Here is a 20,189-nt window from a genome sequence, read left to right as displayed (position 1 = left end):
CTTGTCTCTGCCACTGACTAGCTGTGTATGACTGTGGGCATGTGAGTTTTCTGTGCTTCAGTGTCCACATCCGTAAGATGGGGATAATACAACTAACTGTGTCATAAGTAGTTGCTAGAATTAAACTATATGACAAATAAATGAAGTAGGAGCCTGCCTGGATCACACAGCTGAAAGGTTCTTCAGATAAGAGGTAATACTTGATGCCATAGGTTTTAATATGAGAAGTGATAGGATACAGATATAATTGGCCTGATATGGCTCACTTGTTTCCAGTTGCTTTTCCTGGCTCTACATGGCTAATATCAGAATAGCCATGGGCTTTGTTTGTTATTTGAATGAATATATATATATATATACACACACACATACACACACACACACACACCCTAAGACACACCCTATTTATACATACTTGTAGGGTATTTTAATATATGTGTGTGTGTGTGTGTGTGTAATATATAGATAATATAGAGTTCAGTCTGGGACCAGAGCTGGCAGGAGCCAGAAGGCCTAGCCCTGTTTCATCCAGACTTGGCCTCTTCCTAGCTGGCTGGGCTTGGTCAGGGCTCTTAACCTCACTGAGCCTCAGCTACCCCAGCAGCAAAAAGTTGACTATAGAAGTGTTGTGAGGCTATAAAAGAGATAAAGCAAGTAAGTGCCTTAACATTTTACACAGTTGCAGGGTATTTTATATATGTGTGTGTGTGTATGCGCGTGTGTGTGTGGTGGCTTAGCATTTTACACACTTGTATGGTATCATATGTGTGTGTGTATATAAGATAGATAGATAGATAGATAGATAGATAGATAGATAGATAGATAGATAGACAGACAGCTGATAGGATATTCTCTTAAATTCACTAAACATGAACCTTCTTAGCATAAGAAACCACCCACATAAGAAAGGTGAAAAAGGCAAAACTAAAAAAGACAAAATTTTAGGGTGAACACTATCCATACCAATTTTGTAGGATAATTAGTGGTTTTCTGTCCTTGCTACTACACAAATCTGTTGTTACCCAAAAGGCTTAATCTGCTTTCCTGGCTGAAAAAAAAAAAAAAAAAAAAAAGTTTAAAAGTCTTTAATTCCTCATAAATCTGCAAAAACAGCATGAAAGTAGATTAAAAGAAAAAGTAGAAAGATGCCTTCTTTGCCATTTGTCCCTCCATTAGCACCTGCAGACAGGTAGTTATAAATGGACAGCACTGTGCCCCACCCTGCGAACATTCCTTGGGTCTCTTAAGGAAAATGGGATGTCTTAAGACAAGGAAAATTCTCCTGTGTGTGTTTCCATAAGTGTCTCTCCCCATCATAAAAGGGGGCATGTTGGAGTGTTTGAAATGTGCTTGTTTCCATGGGGCAGATTGCACCGTTAGCCATTCACCAACCTGTCTTCATCTCCCAGGAATAATATGTTGCCCTGTATTATAGGTGCTTTCCTTTATTTTTCTCTCTCCCCCTCTTCCAAATGCAAGTGGTCTTTTAATGGGGTTTCACAAAGGGATAATTTAATGGGGACATACTTGTTTAAGGGGTACAAAGCACAGCAAGTACCCCCTCGTTCATCTCTAAGATGCAAAAAGGTCACACTGACTCAGTACCCTGGAAGCAGCAGGTTGTGCCATGGATGGGGATCACTTGCCCTCCTTCCTCCTACCTCTCAGAGCAGTCAAGGAACTGGAGACTGCTAGGAAGCCTCAGTCTGGCTCCCTGCAGGCTGGGACAGCTCTCCTGGGATGAGCTCTGCTCTGCCTAGGAGAGAATCTGCATTTAGCCATCCAAATGATCTGATTTGTCTCCTGAGTCCTGTCTGGGACCACAGCTGGTGGCCAGAAGGGCCAGCCCTGTTCCATCCAGGCCTGGCCTATTCCTAGCTGCCTAGGCTTGGTTGGACAGGGCTCTTAAATTCGCTAAGCCTCAGTTTCCCCAGCAGCAAAAAGTTGACTATAGGAGTATTTCTGTCTTGTCAGTGTTGTGAGGCTTGTCGGTGTTGTGAGGCTGTAAAAGAGATAAGGCAGGTAAGTGGCTTAGCTTTGAGCAGGGATCCTGACTTATGTCAGTTCTCCTTCTTTCTATTATTCTTCCTATCTTTTCCAAAAGAACTTTTGTAGCTGTTAACAATCGACTTTGTTGGCAAACATTAGGACTAGGCAAAATTTGCTCCAGAGGAAAGTCTAGAGATAGGAAGGTCAAAAATGGAAGGGCAAGGATTCTGTCAGGACCGGGGGAGTGGAAATGGGCAGCCAGGATAGATGGAGCGGTGCAGTGAGGTGGGAGCCGGAGCTGCTGAGCGCAAGCCCAGCCTTGGCTGGGCTTCCAGGTGATGAGGTTCCAGGTGAAGGGGTTCTCAGGTCAGCCAGACCACCACAGCCTTGCTATTGACCCAATGCGAGCTTGAAGCTTGGTCCTTGAGTCCTTAACACACTAGGAAGCATTTTCTCCCTCTGGTGCCTGCTAGTGCTGGCCACATTTCAAAGAGGCAGCTGCCAGCCTGCCTCACCTCTCAGACATCAACGTGCAAATTGAAGACTCTGGGGCTCCCTACAGAGAAAACCGAGTCCAGATCATTTGGGTAGGACCTGCTTTTTCCCTGCCCACAGGTGAGCCTTAAAGCAATCTACCTCCAACACGGCCTCAAGGCCTCCCCATCAAGCCAGAGCTTTGCTTTCCTGAATTCTTGCAGTTATTACCGCCCTCTCCAACTCCACCTCCAACCTGTTCCACTCCGCAGGAAGCCATGGATGGACCAGACAGCAGGGAATCCTCCCACACCCCATCTTCCGGCACACAGGAAAGGAACAGAGCTTTGTTTTGCAGAAAAGTGGATGTAGGTGTAGGTCTCTGGGAGTGGGTGCCGGGGTTGCTGCATGCCCTCCAGCTCTCAGGACCCAAGAGCAATGCTTCAGTTGCCGGATGCCTCCAAGAGCAATGGGCTTTTTGGGTGCAAAAACAACCTTATGTCTAGCAAACCCTATAGGAAGCTGAACAATCCCCTAGGAAAAGGGATCAACTGGTGTCATATTGGAGTGTGATGGATGCCAACCCCTCCCCAACCATCTTCCACCCATCTTCCCGGCACCGTCGCCCCGGCGCCCCGGGGCACACACACCCTATAGGTGAATCCCAAAAGGCCGTTATAAGGGCCAGGCCCCACGCTGTTTCCTCTTCTCCAGGACTGTTTGCTCCTTCTCCCCACGTCCTGTCCTTGGATTGCAATCTCAACTCCCCTGGACAGTACTTTTGGGTTTTTGTTTGTTTGTTTTGTTTTGTTTTGTTTTGTTTTTTTGAGACGGAGTCTCGCTCTGTCACCCAGGCTGGAGTGCAGTGGCGTGATCTCGGCTCACTGCAAGCTCCGCCTCCCGGGTTCACGCCATTCTTCTGCCTCAGCCTCCCGAGTAGCTAGGACTACAGGCGCCCGCCACCATGCCCGGCTAATTTTTTGTATTTTTAGTAGAGACGGGGTTTCACCGGGTTAACCAGGCTGGTCTCGATCTCCTGACCTCGTGATCCGTCCGCCTCGGCCTCCCAAAGTGCTGGGATTACAGGAGTGAGCCACCGCGCCCGGCCTGGAGAGTACTTTTGAAACACACTTATTTCTACCACGAACCTTGCGAGTCGCTGGGGGTCCAGCGTAGTCGTGGAAGTCTCTGCCTTCTCCACCAGACCTGCGTGGGCAAGACTGAGCATCCCCAAGTCCATGGAGTACCCTCTGGGTCCCGTGCGCTCTTCTCAGCGGCACTCTGGACACCCTCCCAGCACTGGTGAGGTGCATTCTAACCTCTAATTATTTTATTTCCTTTGTAGATTAGTTTTGTTGTTGGTGGTAATGGGTTTTGTTTGTTTTTGAGACGGAGTTTCACTCTTGTCACCCAGACTGGAGTGCAATGTCGCGTTCCCGGCTCACTGCAACCTCCGTCTCTCGGGTTCAAGCGATTCTCCTGCCTCAGCCTCCCGAATAGCTGGGATTACAGGCGCCCACCACACGCCTGGCTTGTTTTTGTTTTTGTTTTTAGTAGAGATGAAGTTTCACCATGTTGGCCAGGCTGGTCTCGAACTCCAGACCTCAGGTGATGCGCCCACCTCGGCCTCCCAAAGTGCTGGGATTACAGGGGTGAGCCGCCGCGCCCGGCCTCCTTTGCAGCCTTTTTAAGCTGGACTTCGGGACCCGATTCAGGACGGCGGGGTGGGAAGACCGTCTTCCCTCTGCCACCCAGCCACTTCTTTCACCCTGTTGTGCCCCTGGAGACCGCATCCAAGGTGGTGCTGAAATTCAGAAGCCCGTGACTGCCCTGGGGAGCGTCAGAGTCTACGGTTTGCTCTCTGTGCCTGTGGAGCTCTGTGGAGCCGAGAAGGGCCTACTAGGGGCGAGAAGTAGCAGAGAAAAGGATTGGGCCCTCTTGTCCAAAGGAGAACACTGCTGAGGGATAGAGGAGAGGAGACAACGGGTGGGAGAGGTGAACAAAGGTTTGGCAGGCCAAGAAAAGCGGCCGGAGGCTGTGTCTGAAAAACCGAGGTGGCGGATCCTGCAGCTCCCAAGTTCTTCCCCGACTCACAGAGTGGGAAACCGGCGCTGAGGAGATGGATTCCAGCGGGACTGGGCACCTGGGGCAGGGCGGGGAGCACAGGACTGAGCGTCACACTCAGCAAGGAGCCGCAACCTCGGGCTCCTAGCTCCAGGCCAGGAAGCTTTCCTAGTTCCTTAATGCGAGTATGTTTCCGGAGAGATCCTGCCAAGGCTGGGCAAAGGGGGTGGCAAAGGTGGCGCTGTCCAACCATCCCCGCGGCGGGCAGCTTCCCAGCGTTCAAATCAACGGAGAGAGGGAGGGCAGAGCCCTTGGTCGCGCGCAGTTTACTCCCGACCACGTATTGGTTTTCTATGTCTCTGCAATTTCCGGTCCTACCCCATTCCTTATTCAGGTTCAGCTTCGGGTTCTGGCCCTCTAAGGGACCCCAGTACTCCTAGGCAAGCCTAGGGACACCGAATGCCCGGAACGAATTCGCCTGAAACCAGGCTCCTCGAGCCCCACCCGAGGACCCACCGAGCCCTGTGTCCCCATCCCCGTGGGGCAGCTCTATCTAGCAGGCGCAACTGCTGGCCGCGCACGCAACTTTTTTTTTTTTTGAAACGCATTGCTGTCCCTTTGCAAGGTGTTATAACAGCAATTCAATTACAGTAAATGGCGCGCATCGTCCTCGCAGCTGGAAAGTCGGTAACTAACTGTGACCGAGCAGTGTAAAAGACTCCGGCTAGACAAACGTTACTTTTATTTCCCCCCTTCCTTCTGAATTTTCTCCCTTCTGTCTTCGCTCCGTATTAATTGTGGCTCTACCACAGGTTAATTAACTCCAAAGAGCTTAGTCTATCTGGACAGAACACACTGGGAAATTGGCAAGAGATCCTAAAAAAAATGGAACGTGGCGTCAAAAAGATTGCCCGAAGTTCCTCGCGTTCCCTTCCGTGGCTAAAGTCCTTGCCTTCAAGGAACACAGCTTCAGTCCTCTGTGGCAAAGACTCCTGGGGGTGTGGTCATTCAGGCTTAGATCTGGGCTTAGATCATGAAGCCTCCTATGGGGAGATGGTGCACACTAAATCCCACTTGGCGTGGTCTGCAGGCATCCAAGAAGAGGTCAAGTCTGCTCCTGATGTGTTTCCACTTCTAGTTCATTGACGATAACTCGCCACTTGTGTTATAGCACGTGCATTTCATGCTAAACTTTAAATAGCATTCCATGAAATTAATATCAACCAAAGGGGAAAAAAAGCAAGATGGGGATTGGGGAGGTGGCGGCTGGCTTTCCAGAGTGGCGGTAAATCGTGACTGTACTCCATATGTTAAAATCCGGAGGGAGGGCTGGAGGAAGGGGAGAATCCCTCACCAGTCAGCCTCTGCAATCATTTAAATAAAGGTAAAATTAACATTCGCTCTTTTGAAGTTGGAGTGAAGATGGCTTAGAGGATTTTATTTAGTGGGTGTCATATCAAAACGAGAAGAAAGGCGATGCCTCGCCTGCAGTTTTTAGTTTCATAATATTTTTTAAAACATTATTTTAGAAAAGGCCAAAATGGCAACTCAGGTATCCCACTGCGTTCTCACGGCCCCCTAGGGCGGTGGACCTCTCCCTACAGGCACAGAATGCTCAGTTTTCTCGCGCTGGGGGTAGAACACCCAGAAGATGCCTCGCAGGTTCCTTTCTCCCGACTCTACATTTGACTAGGACCCGGAGAATGTTTGTGTCTGACTCCTGGAGGGGGCAGGACCCAGGGCACCGCACTTGGGACCTGGCGGCTGCCCAGCCTCTAACCCCCGCTTGACGGTCCACCTGCGCCTGGCGCGTTTCTTGCTACCAGTGGCGCCCCCCACAACCAGCGTGTCGGGTCAGGAGGGGCAGAGCAGATGAGAAGGTTGCATTCGGGGTGTCCTGACTCGGGGCCAGCCAGACAGGAGCGAGCTGGGGCCGAACCCTTGATATAGCTCCTGATGGGGCCGAGCCCTTGATATAGCTCCTGACGGCCCCGGATCAGAGTGTTTGGCGACTGCCCTGCCCCAGGCGCACCGGAGGAGCTCTGGCCCATGCGCAGCCAGACTAGTTAGGGTTTTTTCCGGCTTTGTTTGCTTTTAAATCTACAGGCGCCGTTTCATCTCAAGCTCTGCTCAGCCTCTGACCTCCTGTTGGCAATTCTCCTCTGGACCCTGACTTTTTTGGAGGGGGGCGGGTTAAAGTGAGAATGGGGTGGAGAAAGAAATGTTACTCGCGTGTCCTTGGCTCCCAGGGCTGGCGATGGCAGGAAAAGAGGACTCATCACTATAACCGGAGGTCACCGGCCGCCTGTGATCTGGCGTTGCCGCCCTCGTCCCCCTGAAGTTCCTAGGTAAGAATTTGCAGAAAACACATCCCACACAGGTCCCTAACCGGGTCCAAGTTGCCTGGGTCTCGCCGCCTTTCCTGGCTGGAGAAAAACCCTGTTTTGTGAGCAAAGTAGATGGCCCTCAAGACCGTTTCTTGTAGAGTTTTTACGGAGGCTCCTGCCAGCTCTGCATTCTCACGAAGAGTTATCCCAAGACCTCCCACATCCACCAGAGGAGACCTGAATCCTTCTCCGGCCTAGGTCAGGGGACATTCCGGGCACTCAGCACGCCCGCGGTGGCGTGCATCCCAGCGAACCCTAGCCAGGCTGCGAGGCCTCCCTGCTGGGGCCAGTTCTCAGCTCAGGCTTGGAGGCGGCACTGTCCCTATTCGGTCGAGAGTCCCCTCCTACCTCTCCCTGCTCCTTTGCGGTCATCCCGTCGCCCGTTTTTCTCTTCTAGAGCTTCTCCTGGACACCAGGACGGGCCCCATCGTATTTACTGCACAAAACCCCGCTTTTAAAGCCCGGTTAGGGGCCTCTGTCCTTTGTAGGAGACTTAGAAAAAGTGAAATTGAGCGCCCTGTGGGTGGCCCTTCTAAGAAGAGAAGACTCTCCTTCGTTTGCGTCTCTGCTCAAGTGCTTTAAAGTTACACTAAGGACCTGCTCTCTATTCCTTTACTGTGGACGGAGTGGGGTGGGGGGGGGGCGCGGCGGAGGGGGGAAGGAGAAGGCGATCTGAGGATAGTAGCTGCCCTGTAGACATTGGCTGCTCTCCTCCAAAGCTCCAGGGTGGGAATTTCTCCACCAGAATTGCAATGTGGGTGTCTGGAAGGTTTTTGAATGTAGGACTTTAGAGGCACTCCTACTCCATTTCACCTCCCCAGCCCTCCTCCTGGAGTCACCAAACTCCCTGTCAGGGCCAAGTTGTCCTCCCTGGCTTTGCATACCAGAGCTGTTCATCTGGGACCTGTCCAGCCTGCCAAGCAGTTTTTGAGGTTCTGCCTCTGCCTCCAAGTCCTGGTGTTTTTGGTGGCTGCCCCAGCCTGCAGAAGTGAGAGGAGTAAAAGCTTTGAGCTTATAAATCCACTTAAAGCAACTATTACACTTTTCTCTTTCTGACCATGTGTGAAACAACACATATTATTAATGATCTGAGTCTATAATTCAGGAAACAGGAGATATTTTTTATACAGGTCTCTTCTTTCTCCACTGTGGGGTCTCTCCTCAACAGAGATCCCCTAATATATGCAGTCAAGGAGAGGTTTCAGGAATCCAACATCTGTTCCTGTTGGTTTGAAAGTTAATGAAACTCGACTATAATTCCAATTATTTCAAAAAGTATCTTGTTCATTTGTCTGAAACAGCCAGGTAAAAATTACAAACTGCAAACTGATGCTAAATTGGTCCTTTTTCTGCTCACCCTAAAGTTGGCCAAACTAATAGCAAATAATTTTAGATGATTCACATTTTGGCGTAATTGCCATCACATCTTGTTCCCAAGGTGTTCTCCAGTTGGTCGGCTGACTGTCTAGCCAGGTCTTCTGCATCTACTCAGCCTGGTTCTCTTCCAGAGTTCCTTAATTTGATTTGGTCTCATAGAATCCCCGTCTCCAGGTCCCCTTATTTCCCACCCCGCCCCCCGCCACCAACACCACCAGATCAATCGCAGAGACAATTGATTTTTTTGTGTCCTGTTCAAACCAAAAAGTGCTGACATCTTGGGAAGTGGGCAACAACTCTCATGGACTATCAGACAAACAGGCCAATGTCCAGATTTAGAGATTAAAGTTGTGTGTGCACACATATATGTTGAAGTACATATGCATGTAATCATGTTCATACACCTGACTGTGTATACAAATGATAGTGTTGAGAAATTGAGACAAATTTTCAAGGTAATGCCAGAATGTAAACAGAGTGAGAAATCATATTAATCTGGACAAATGAAGAGGTGAATCACACCTAAATGTCTAGGAGTAGATCATTAATTATGAAATCCGAGACTCTTTTGAGCATCCTATTGAGCATCCTATGCTTGCTAGAAATGAATCATCTTTTTTTTCTCTCTTTTATTGAAAATAAGACCCTAAATTCCTTTTGACTGAAAGGAAGTTACCAGACAAGATGCAATTTTCTCTTTCTTTTCTGACAACTCTGTCATCCAAAGGATCACAGCCATGTCAGGGTGTCTGTCTTGGAAAGAAAAAAAAGAGAGAGAGAGAGAGAGAGAGAGAGAGAGAGCTAGTGAGAGAAGCCCTGAAGCCCGTGGCCATCTTTGCATCAAAATTTTCCAGACCTCTATTTTTGATTGTGATCCCACTGATCTGAGTTTGAAATGCGAACGCAGTGAAGCCCCTAAGCCTTCAATCGTGTGAAATTTTCAAAAGATCTCTAGAAGCAATCTCAGGCTGCCTGACCCCTGACAGGCACCGATCTCTTTATTCCTCTCTCTGCCAGCACTTCATTTGTCGGAATATCTTTCAGATTTGCACCTCCAGATGACAAACCTGAGTGTTTATTATGTGTACATGAATCGGAAATCTTCAGGCCCGCACAAAAGCACCATTTTAAACATAATATTTAATTTCCCAGCCTGTGTCTGCTTCTTTATTTGCTTTTCATTAGCTTAAATATTTTTTCCAGGTCTCCCCATGTGTCACTTTGATATTTAGATGATTCTCTCTTCTAATCATCATTTCCCCCTTGAAAAATCCCCGGTTGCCCGCGACTGCTGGGCTCACACGGCAACGTCACCGTGTGGCGGATGGCGAGGACTCATAGCTCGAGGCAGAGCAGTTCAGGGAGTGCGGGGTGGGGGGCGCGTCTCCAGACAAGGTAAGGGCCAGTGGGGTGCCAAAGAAAGACTTGCTTTTAAAGCCAGAGGCCAGGACTGGGGCCCAAGGCAGTGAAGACCCTCCCATCTCACTCCATCCTTCTGCTTCAGGCCTTTTTAATTCCCCATATTACTTTTGAAAAAACAAAACAAACCCTCAGGTGTCTTGAGAAAGTGCTGGGGGCAGCTTTAACTGATTCGCGTGTGCTCCGCTACTGGTCCTCTGAGCGTGGGCGTCAGGTTTAGCCATTCCACCCGAACCAGTTCGACTCATTCCTGTCTCGGGACTTGTTTTTCCGCCTGCCTTTCTGTGGGCACCTAAATCCTGGGAGCTTGAGGGCACTAGAGGGCAAGGGGATGGAGGGCGCTTCTTGAAAGAGGGCTGCTTTGTTAAAATGTCCCATGCCAAATAATTTCAGGGACAAGCCTTTGGGGTCGAGATGCCGCCCACCCCTCCCCCAACCTCAGCCCCAGATCGGGGCTTTAGATCCCAGCCTGGCACCCAGGTGGACTGAGTTGAGACAGGCACGAGCTCCAGCTCTGCAGAACCCAGAGGTGACTCGCCACTCTCAAGCACAGTCCCAGGTCGAGAGGTGGTGGGCTGAAGCCTGAACCCCCCTCCCTGTGCGTTTGGATGGGCCATGTTGCTATGATTAACTTATTAAACCCCCTGATAATTATTTTAATTTGACTCGAAAAAATACTTTGGGCGGCGTTGTGATGTGTTTGTATTTATCCATCCCCCCTATAAAACCTGTGTTAAAACAAATGTTACTTTTCTCTCTCTGTACATAGACCCTCCCTTTTTGAAATAGACCGCAGGGACTGCCATTAGATCGAATGGCAAGTCTTTATGGAAAGTGTTTTGCATAATTACATACCAAAGCCAGAACAGTCACCTCCACATTTTATGGGTCACAAACCATCAACAATTGCCACATTATTGTCCACGAAACCTTAGTCTCTTCATTGATGGAGCGGACTCCACTGCCTAATCTAGAACGGGAGAGGATGGAAATTTCTTCTAATAAGAACCTGAGAAGATTATGTCCCCACTGACAACGTGTTTACATGTAGTTATAAAGTTCAGAGGACCGACCAAGAGAGGAAAGGAAATCGGACTAGGCCTGATTAAGAACGGCGCATCGGTCTAATATAGATAGCGCATCAAAAGGAGCGGCTGAATGCCTCTCCCCTTTTCAGATCCGACCCCTTTTCTACCTTTGTGATGCAGTAATTAAGATATTCTTATTTAGACAGACAGCTTCTCTGGTAACTGAATAATATTAGCTCCTTTGATGTCAAACTTTTGACAGTTATCACACCAGCACTGGGCAATTTAGCACAAATGCCCTCCTTAAAAAAAAAAAGAAAAAGAAAAAAAAGAAAGAAAGAAAACCCCCATCGGCTTTGAAGAAATCTAATAAGTGTGATCCTTATCACCAAATGATCTAAATCGCCGCCGACAGACCGCCTAGCTATAATTTACATTCGGTTGTACATAATGAAGCCGAATTTGGGTTTTAACTCATTGAGGCAGCATTGGTGGAAAGTGGGGTCGGAGCCCCACACTTACAGCTCCCCCATTCCAGACACCCAGAACTGCTGACGAGTGCAATAGAAAAACCCCACATTCTACCCGGTCAGGGCGGGGATGGGGCAGAGGTGGGGGCAGGTGCGGGTAGAGTCCACCGCCCTTGCCCCAGCTCCGGAGAGTCCGGCAGGACCAGCCACCTACTCCCGGGATGAGCCGTCGCTGTTGCTTTCCGAGCTTGGTCGCCAAATTTGGGATTTGCCAGATGGCAGGATTATCTTCGCGTCTGTTATATTATGTGTGCGTTGCGGGGGGAGCGGGGGTGGAGAGCGAAGACAGGGAAGTCCAGAGACCGCGCTGATCCCTTTAAAATACACGCATGTTCCCTCTTTGCCCACTCCCGGGCTGCAGCCGCCGGGACCCTTACCGGAGTTCCTGGCACCTCGGAGCGGCCACGGCAGGCAGCAGGCGGAGCCTCTGCCACCCCTGCCCTTCGGTTCCGGCCCCCTGCCCGCATCTCTAGACCTGGGGCCCTGTGCCCAGATGAGAGGAACTGGGGGTTGGGAGTGCGAATGTGAGAACTTACCCCAGAGGAGAAAGGGGGGAGGTATGAGAGTTGGAAGGGAAGGGGGCAAAGAGGGCGGGTTAGGAAGGATGGGACTGTGACAGTGGCACCTGGAAGGCATTGTCCTAACGAGCGACACCTGTCAATCTCCGCTCCGGGGTCCCGGGGCCGGGGGCGGGGAGGCCGCGGGTCTCTGTGGTGATGTCATCTCAGAGTCCTTTCCCGGCTAAGGGCGGGAAGGCTGGGAGGGGCGCGGAGCTAGGAGAAGGATGGGGGAGGAAAAGAGAAAATAAACAGAAGTCGCTCTCACTCGCCACATCCTCTGTTCGCAATTTACATGGAAATCAAAAATCCAACTTCAATGTTATTTCTAATTTTGATTGATCGTCTTGCCTTTTCACTGGGGGAGGAGAAATAGGGTTGCTGCATCTCATCCCACAACCCACACAATCTGTGGGGAAGTCTTGTTGCCCGAAAGCTCGGAGGTGACCGACTCTTCTAGACCCAGCTCCCCTCTTTCCCTGGCGGTTGTTCCAAGCTTTAGGCTTAAAGAGGAAACACTTGGAGATGAGTTTTGAAAGTCTTCCGATATTGCAGGGGGCAAGGAGGGGGAGTTAATTAACTCTGGGTTTGTTCAGCGAGTGGGAGAGGGGGACTCGGCGTGGGTGGGCGGGCCAGGTCGAACGCGGGGGAGCGCAGTGCGGGAGGCTTGTGAGCCCAAAGCCCCTGCTTGCAGGCCCAGATTGGGGGGAGGAGGTCTACGGTGGCCTGGGCCGGGGGTGCGGGGCGGGGGTGTTGCTGAGGTACCCCAGGGAGTCTCCCAACGGTCCTAGAGAAATTCTGATCTCCCACCTACTGAGTCCCCACCCCCACCCCACAGTGCGCTACCGAACTCTCCCTCTTTCTATTCTTTTCCGCCCGAGCTAATTAGCAGCCTGCCAGCGGCCTGATTTATGGAAACGCTCGGGCGGGCGGAGACCCGCCGCTAGTCTAGCCGGGCTGCCTCGGGGCGGAGTGGAGGAGGAGTCTCGACCGGCCCCCTCCGTTGAGTTTCCCTTCTCGGGGTCGGAAAATGGAAGTTGTCGGTCCCCTACTGCCGTCACCCGGGCTGGTCTAGGAGACCCCCACGCCCTCGCTTCCCCCGCCTGGGGTGCAGAAAGCCCTGGCGCTAGCGGAGCGGGCGGAGGCCAGTGGCCGCACAGCGTGCTGCGGACACCCGAGGCCGCCAGGTTCCAACTCCAGCTAACTCCGAAGGCGGGCTGGACGCCGATGGGGTCCGAGCCGCCTATGCCCGAGTTGGGGGCCTAGCTTCCCACCTCCAGGTCCCCAGAGAAGGGAAATTAGACCTGCAAGGGGAGGGGCGCTGCCCAAGATCGGCTTCACCTCTCCGCACCCCTCCAAGGCCGCAGAGAATCACTAGGCCAGGGTGGGCCCGAAAGGAGCCACTGGCCCTGCTGGCCCGGGAGTCGCTGGCTAGCGCCTGGGGAGGGCGTGGTTCTCTCCACTTTCCCTCTGGTGCACTTTCTCCAGGGGCGTATCCTCAGAGGGCTCCTCTAAGTAGGAGTCTTCAAACAAGAGTTGGAATTTCTCCGAGGTGAGTGCAGGTCACAGGCCATTTCTGGAGCCACCCGGCGGGGCATTTGCCCGAAGACCCGGCACAGTCTCCTCGCCATCTTCGGGCTGCTTTGGATAGTCAAGGGGGGAGAGGGGTCGAGGAGTATTCCCTCTTTCCCATTTGATCCCAGAAATGAGGATGGAGAGCAAGCGGAGTGAACGAGCCGGGCAAGAAAGTGCAGCAGGACCTGTTGCTGGCGCTCAAGCAGCCTCACCTCGGAGGGAATGTTGGACACCTTGATTTCTCCAAGGAGCACCAGTGCTCTCTCCACCTCGGGGAGTCTTGGGGGAAAGAGACTAGCAGACGCAGAGGGCCAGAGGCCCGGGGAACTCTCCCGGGCTTAGGTTTGGAGTGCAGACAGGGACAGAGTGGGGTGAAGTCACTGTGAAAAGGATAGCGTCCCTACACCCGGCTAAGACTGAAATTGCAATTGTAGGGAACTGAGATCTCCAAAAGAGTGTGTAAGGTTTACTTTAAAACACCCAACCAGTTCATGTTTTTCAGAAGGCATTCTGGATGCCCTGACGGGGGCATGTCGGGAATGGGACCCTTCTTCCCTCCCCACAAGAACTTCAGACACCTGCTCTATCCTGCCTTCAGCCCCCAGGCCCCCAGGACCCCTCCTTCCCGGGTTTCCCTCACATAAGAGAGTCATTTAATGTGATAGATAACTCAGCCCCGGCTCAACTCACCCACCCACACCCTGGGGAAGTTTAGTCTCCTCATCCTCCTCACCCTGCTGCCACCATTTCTAAAGGGTTAGTAAGAGTCCAGGAGTCATGCAGGCCCTGGGCTTTCCCCAACCGGCTAGAAGAAGGAAGTAGACGCCCTTAGCCAGCTGGGGAGCTGGGCTGGGCGCCGATCTGTATTTCGGGGTTCAGTCCCATGGGTGGCAGCCTGGCTGAATTCCCAACTGTGCTAAGGGCTGGGGTCACCTGCCCAGATACGTTGCATAGCCCAAACCCATGACAAAAGTCTGAGTGGAAATGGAACCCTCTTTCTCCCACACACCAAAATGTCGCCTTTTGGCAGTGCGGCCCCTAATCCTGCATGTCGCCTGAGGGTCACACTGCAGGCGCAGGGCTTCGCTGGGTCCTGCCTCCTGGAAGGTGCTCACAGACCAACTCCAGGGTCGACAGCCGGCACAGCAAATGCTGGCGGTTAGGTGCTCAAATAACATTCTTCATTCCTCTTTTTCAAAGTTGATTTATAGCAATCGACAGGTTAAAGCCTCATCTGACTTCATTACTTTTAAAAGCTGTCTATTTCACAACTGTCACTTTTCATCACTTAGCTCAAATAAATACCTGAAGAAATGAATTGGAAGAGACTTTCAGATCATGTTTATAATTCTTGGTCGCTGCGTTAACATTCCTAATGACCTGACCCTCTGAGTTTCTGCAGCCTTCTAAATTGGGCCGAAAATTCCTCCTTATATACTAGAAAACTTCAAGGAAGGTGAGGTGGCCGGAAATGCGGCTCAAGGGAGAAGTGCAGCGGCTGCATGTGGAAGGCGCAGCAAAGCATCCCAGCAGCTGCGAGAGCCCAGGCCCGAGACCCAGGGCCACAGACAGAGGGACAGCTCACGGGTCAGGGGATTCCCTTGGAACCAGCTGCTGACAGGAGGGCCCCAGCCTCCCAGCCGCGCCGCCCGCCCGCGTTCCTCGGGTACCGCCAACCAGGCTGCAAAACCACGAGAAAATTCATACCAGAAGGAAACGCTGTTCATTGGGACTATTACTATTATTATTTCTATCACTGTTTCAAAAATGATTTTAAAGGGCCCCCACGACCGCAGATTAGGAGTGGCAAAGTGAGAGCCATTTTCTCCCAGTCATCTTTGACTCAGAGTTTGTGAGACACCCAGAAAGAGCAGAAGCGTGGAAACGAAATCGTACGCACTGAAGTCCGTTCAATAAATTGAAATAGTTTCTTCAATTTTGCTACCATTTGCCCAAACCTTCTAGTATTACCAGCGGGTGGTAATACTTTCACTTTCTCTCTCTCTCTTTCTCTTTCAAGCTCTATCTCTGTCTCTCTCTCTCACACACAGACACACACACACACAGAGAGAGAGAGCTCTAAGAAAATAGGGGGAAGAATACAGAAAAAAATAAACGAAAGGAGAGGTAAGAAAAAAACTACAGAAAATAAAAGGAAAAGGAAGGGAAGAAAAAGGAAATGAGAGAAAAGAAGAAAGCCAGGAAAAACCAAAAACTATTTTTTTTCTTTTTTAGTTTGGGGGACAACTATAGAACACATATTTTCCTTCTTTTATTTTTTTCTTTGAAAAAGAACAACAACAACAAAACCCTAAGCTGCGTCTCTGAGCTTTTAGTGGATTGGGCGCTTGCTCGGTGTGCCTGGGCCGAGGCTGACTCCAGCGCTCCGCTCCCCGAGCCTAGGGACCTGCAGCCCCAGCGTCCGCCCCGCCCGGGAATTTCGAATATTTCCCCCGAGCGGCTGCGCGCGGAGTGTGCCTCTCGCCTCTCGCCACCACAGCTCTCCTCGCCACCGCCAACCTTCCCCAGTCGTGGCCTCCGACCTTCGCCCACCCTGCGGACAGCTCGGCCTAGGTGGGTCTGAGCGCTCCCGACTTTCCGCTCAGAGGCTTTAGGAACCCCGAGTTAAAGCTGCTCGGTGGCCGCTGCCTCGCTGCGGGGACGCGGCGGCGGATGCGCTCGGTGGCGAAAACCTGGGCGCGCTGCCGTACCTTGGAGCGCCACCTAGCCGCAGAAACTGGAATGACGCCGCCGAGCCTCCCAGCCTGCTGCAGCCTAACTTGAACGTCACCCGGACTTTTTCCCTAATCGAAACCCTCAGAGAAGTGCAACGCACAGGCCTTCTGACGGGTTAAAAACCATTATCTGTGACCGACAGATCCCACAGTGGCTGCATTGGGATGAAGGGAAAATAACAGGAGAAGGAGAAAAATATATAGGCACAATTTCACCAAGTCTAAAGTAGTCACTCAAGCTGGGGAGCTGCTTTCCTAGAAAGGATAAAATAAATGAGACATGGTCTTTAGGAAGCCACTAGTTCGGGCCGCCGTGTATTTCGGGTCATGCAGTTGCGGCCAATGCAGATATCTCCCATGAGGTGGTGCCTATAAAGTCATCCCTTCCCAATTATGATTTCCACCAAAATTCACTTATTCTGGTCAGTCCAGCATTAAAGGCGTTCTGCAGTGCCAGTCGCCAGCCTACTGGGACACTGCACCCACAGCTTTTGGCTTTGCTGACTAAATAACCTAAAATATAGCCCCCAACATGTACACCTATCCGCTGGTGAAAGTAGTAACTGACAAGAATTGCAAATTACACAGCCTTTCTTTCCAAGGTGCAACTGGGCATTTGACACTATTTTATCCAGTTGATGACAGGTTTGCCCCGATCTTACATCCACACGACCATAAAATACACAGAAAACTTAATCCACTTACATGGTGAGCCTTTGCTTCAAATTGTTCTCGAAGTGCACCATCCCAGAGATGGGTGTTTTAAGTTAAAACAAATGTTACATGCCAAAAATGGTTTTAAAGTAGAGCATCTCTCTCACAGTCCAGTGAGGATTTGTGTGGTTTCTTTGTTTTGAAGGAAGGTGCAGAACCTTTATTTAATGTAGTTTTTATTACAAATTTCAAATCTTTTTATTTTTTAAGGAGCTCTGTGGACCCTACAAATAATAGGAACTGAACTGGGGACTATAGGGTGGGGTTACAGTTTATTTGGTGGTGTGTAAGCCCCTGTATTTCCCTGCCCGAGCAATCCCAACATAGAGATCGCTTCTGGAACCTCCGCAGTCCCCTGAGTTAGCGGAGTGAGCCCCCAAAGGGCAGGCAGGGTATAGACTGAGTGCCCCTTCTCCCTGTAACCAGGGCTCCTCCTTGCTGATTAGGAGCTCTCAGATCTTGCTCAGAAATTACGCCAGAAAAACAGCCAGGTTGGCTTTCTGGCTGGCTTGTCTCTTCTCCATCAGGCTAGGAAAGATTCCTGTAAGACCACACAGAAGAAAGGCCCCAATTTCCTAGCAGAACTTGAATGAGCATTCCTAATAACTGCCAGCTAAGGAGGGGTGGCCCGGGCCCTGGGGGTCTTGAGGCCTGGGCATGGGGGTGGGGGTTGGTGCTAACATGGGGAGAAGGCAGCTGATGAAACATAATAGGAGCGCAGGGGGAATTCTCAAGAGGGTCCTGGGGCCCACTGATGGCCAGCAGTGAGGAACTAGGACAAAAACGGAGGAGAGGAAAGCATAGAAAATGGTATGTGTGAATCTGCATGCCTACAGTTTGGAAAAGGAGTTCTGAACTGGAAAAGGTCTTCTCTCTCTCTCTCTCTTCAAACTCCCCCACCCCCCCTTCTTCTCTCCCTTCATTTCTCTCTCCTCCAACCCTTCCTCTTCTCACATTAAGGTTTTCTGTTTGTTTTTTTTTTTTTCACCCAATAATGCCTGGAGATGAAAAATGATTTTTATTGCTATTACACTTCCTACCGCAAGATGCAGTGCAAGGCGGCCGAGTTTGTATTACAACTATGTCACAATGTTTCACTGATGCAAAACATGTAGCCAGAGGGTGTTGCTAATGACTCCTGGATTAGAGTGAGATTGAGACTGGGAGAAAAAGAAAAAGAGAGAACAAGAGACAGAGGAAGGGAGGAGAGAGACGAATTTCATTAGAGAACGGGGAAAATCACTGTATAATCAGCTCTAATAATCTAATCAGGATATTTTCAGATTTCCAGGTTCTCTCCACGCTTAAGAGTGTGAGCTACAGAGAGACCATTATCCTTTTAAACACCACAAAGGTTTTTTTGCATGTTAATAACTATTAATTATGTTTACAGCCAGTAAAGTGAAGAACTCTCCTTTGGAAAGAAACTTCGGAAAACGCTTAATAGCAGACTAAAGCTTTTTCCTGGAGCCAAGGTCGCTTGGAGGGAGGTGGGGGCAGGGTAATCACCCAAGGGTGTGCCGAGCCCGAGGCAGCTAGCTAGCAGAGGCTTAAAGCCCCTGCCCGTGGTCGTGCACACAAATGTGCAAACGCCTGTGACGGCCTGTTGGGGTCCAGGGTGCCCCGTCGGACCCGTGGCGGAACTCATAGGCGCAGCCAGCCGCCCGGGCTCGGCTTCCGCTTGGTCTTGGCAAAAATGTCCCTCCGGGCTCCGAACTCCCCGGCGCCCTCCCCCGAGACCAGCTCTATTTAGGGAAACGGGAGGTTTCGCGGTTCCTACCGTGGCCCAGGCCGGTCCCACCGCCCAGCAGTCCGCTTCTGCCCCCCGGGGCACAGCAAGGAGGGCGTTCCCTCTGGGCTGCGGCCCTTTGAACCCGGGGAGCCCTCGACTCCCGCCAGGACTCGCGGAGCTCGCTCGGGGCCCGGCTGCGGAGCCGAGTGTGGGTGGCGGGTGGCGTTGAAGGGGAGTGGGGGAGGCTGGAGGGGATGGAGGGGCGGGGGCGGGAGCCGGGCGTTAAGCCTGGAAGCTTGGCTGTTTACCCAAACGATTTTCCTTTCAGACCCGAGACGCCAATGAGACAAGATCAAACTCCCCTTCTCGTAGTGCGTGTGTGGTGTGTGTGTGTGTGTGTGTGTGTGTGTGTGTGTGTGTGTGTGTGTCCTCTTCCAGGAGGGGTTTTGTGAATGGGGGCTCCAGGATGTCGGGTGGGAGGGACCAGAGGCCGGCCCGGGCACCAGCGCCTCCTCCCGGGGACTGGGAGAAGCCGGTCGGAGGGCTCGAGGTCTGAGCGCACCGAAGGGCGCGGCGCCCCAGTCACAGTGGTCCTCTGGGAGAGAAGGGAACAACAGGAACACAGGCCACGGAGAGCGAGGGGCCGCGTCCCCAAAGGCCCAGCCAGGAGACACACGGTCGTGTGCAGGAGGGGGAGGGGGAGAATAATATGAATCACATCCTCCTTCCAGTCCCTTAATTTCCGATCCCTCCAAAGCCACTGGTTTCTTCCCGACTCCCTCGCTCGAGATCTATTAGCTGCAAATTAGGCCAAGGTTTTGGCGATTACGGTGCAATTCAGGCCGAGTGACACGCGCCGCCTGGCCTGCGCCTGGGTCTCTCTTCGCACTGCAAAATGGTTAGAAACGAAGAGAGGATGGGTAGCCTGTACTGATAAGACATTGGTCATTTTAAAAAGGGCCCCGACCGAAGAATATCCATCAGCCTGGGGGATCTGGGGAAGGGGGAAGAGGGAAGAGGAGCCGAGCAGGCTGAAGTCTGAGCTGCGGCGCAGCAGGTGACAATAGTCCTGGGCATGGCTCCTGCAGTTGCTCTGGGGACGAACCGGGACTAAAATCTCGTTTAAACAACAACAACAACAGTATTAATATCACTGATAAAAAGAATCAGAAGGCAGCATATTTATTAAGATCATAAATGATTAAAATCTGGTTACATGAACATTGTATGTATAGTTAATGGCACTACCTCCCACAACTCATTGCTCACCGAAGATCGATTAAAGGCTTAACTAAAGAATTCTTTCTGGAAGAAAAAGGTGTTATTGCGATGCTCTGACTCACCCTCTATTGCTTCTTCTGCATCAGCCTGGCCCTAGTGCCCCCCACTCTTCCCACATATGCATCCCTTACTGAAGGATTCTCTCTTTTTTAACTGACCAACCACCAACTCCCTGTCCAGAATATTCTTATTTAACCAGAATTCCCCTCCGCTGGTGCTGACATGGATGGGGCATATTAGGGACCTGCTAACCCTTCTTCAGGCCTCTGTGTCTTCTGCTCAGGTGTCCCAGGCCTGGAAAACACTCTAGGGGGGACTCTAGGGGCC

General features: G+C 51.2%; 1 long non-coding RNA gene across 2 annotated transcripts in view; it reads right to left on the bottom strand.

The window, feature by feature from the left end:
- Positions 1–18,791, bottom strand: part of LOC102133084 (uncharacterized) — a 53,035-nt gene extending 34,244 nt beyond the window's left edge. For both annotated transcript variants that reach the window (XR_012415480.1, XR_012415481.1), the window contains exon 1: positions 18,630–18,791. This is a non-coding gene — a long non-coding RNA (uncharacterized lncRNA). The remainder of the gene's footprint in view (positions 1–18,629) is intronic.
- Positions 18,792–20,189: the final 1,398 nt, after the last annotated feature.

Source organism: Macaca fascicularis, chromosome 7 (assembly GCF_037993035.2).
Source record: "Macaca fascicularis isolate 582-1 chromosome 7, T2T-MFA8v1.1".
NCBI classification, from domain to species: domain Eukaryota; kingdom Metazoa; phylum Chordata; class Mammalia; order Primates; family Cercopithecidae; genus Macaca; species Macaca fascicularis.
This window is presented reverse-complemented; position numbering and strand designations above follow the sequence as displayed.